Below are 516 nucleotides of genomic sequence, written 5' to 3' on the forward strand. Positions count from 1 at the left end.
CGGGCGGCCAGCGGCGGAACGGTGTCTATCTGCAGAGTTTCCGACGTATTCTTGTGGGTACGGGTAGCTTGTGTCGGTTCGCTTACAAAGTGGGACTGAAGTATACCTCCTGCTTCGCCCGTGTAAGGAGAGACACCGTTCAATTTTGTGTAGCGTCGGAATGTGGGGGGTGCTACAGAAGCCCTCCAGAAGGCGGAGAACTACTTGGCCCACCACCGTGTTGATGAGCTAGTGAGGGTGAGTCAAAAAGAACGGGCAACAATTGCGCCGCGCGGAGAAGTCTTTCCAAGAGACGAGTACAGGGGCCCCGCAGTCGCGGATGCGATGAACTCAAGAACGAGACGAACGACTCAGTTGTTCACGTTGACAGGTGTATACCACATGTTCGCACGGAAGGGGCGCGCAGCGTGTTTCTCCGCGGTGCGCAAATTACCGATAGCGCAAACGCCGTCATGCAACCTCAAATGTCAGTTTTACCCGATCGTAGTCAGTTTGTTCCATATATATAGGGTGAGG

Source organism: Cystoisospora suis, assembly GCF_002600585.1.
Source record: "Cystoisospora suis strain Wien I chromosome Unknown contig_10479, whole genome shotgun sequence".
NCBI lineage: Eukaryota > Apicomplexa > Conoidasida > Eucoccidiorida > Sarcocystidae > Cystoisospora > Cystoisospora suis.